This window comes from Trypanosoma theileri (assembly GCF_002087225.1).
Source record: "Trypanosoma theileri isolate Edinburgh chromosome Unknown TM35_Tth_20_V1, whole genome shotgun sequence".
Taxonomy (NCBI): domain Eukaryota; phylum Euglenozoa; class Kinetoplastea; order Trypanosomatida; family Trypanosomatidae; genus Trypanosoma; species Trypanosoma theileri.
The window spans coordinates 506,817-507,308 of NW_021639862.1; positions in this window are offsets into that span (position 1 = coordinate 506,817).

The following is a 492-nucleotide window of genomic DNA, read 5'->3' on the forward strand; positions in this document are numbered from 1 at the left end:
GGGCTTATCGAATCGTTATGAATTGTCCAACTGTGCGTGAAATCAAGGCCATATGTGCATGGGAAAAGCGCAACCAATCCAATGAACTTAAAAACTATTGGAGGGAAATAAAGGAACGTATTAATAATATTGGGCCACTTCCACGTCATATTTTTGATGATGGTATGTATCGTGATCGGTGCAATGAAATGAAAGATACGTTGGATCTCATTAACGAATCCAATATTACAGAGTACAAAAATATCCTCAGAGGTANGGGCCTATCTGTTTGAAAAGAAGAGTGATGGTGGAAAAGTGTGTTTTTATGAATACGACAGAATCGCAGTAAGTGTTGCACAGGATTTCTTTAACCAAGGTAAAGAAAATAAAGAAAAAAGAGGATACATAATCTATGATTTGAGTGAGGAAAGGTCAATGCCGCCGGATGCACTGCCTCCTTTAGGATGGGGCATGATTGTGATATCATCCCCAAATGAGGAACAGTATAAAGGA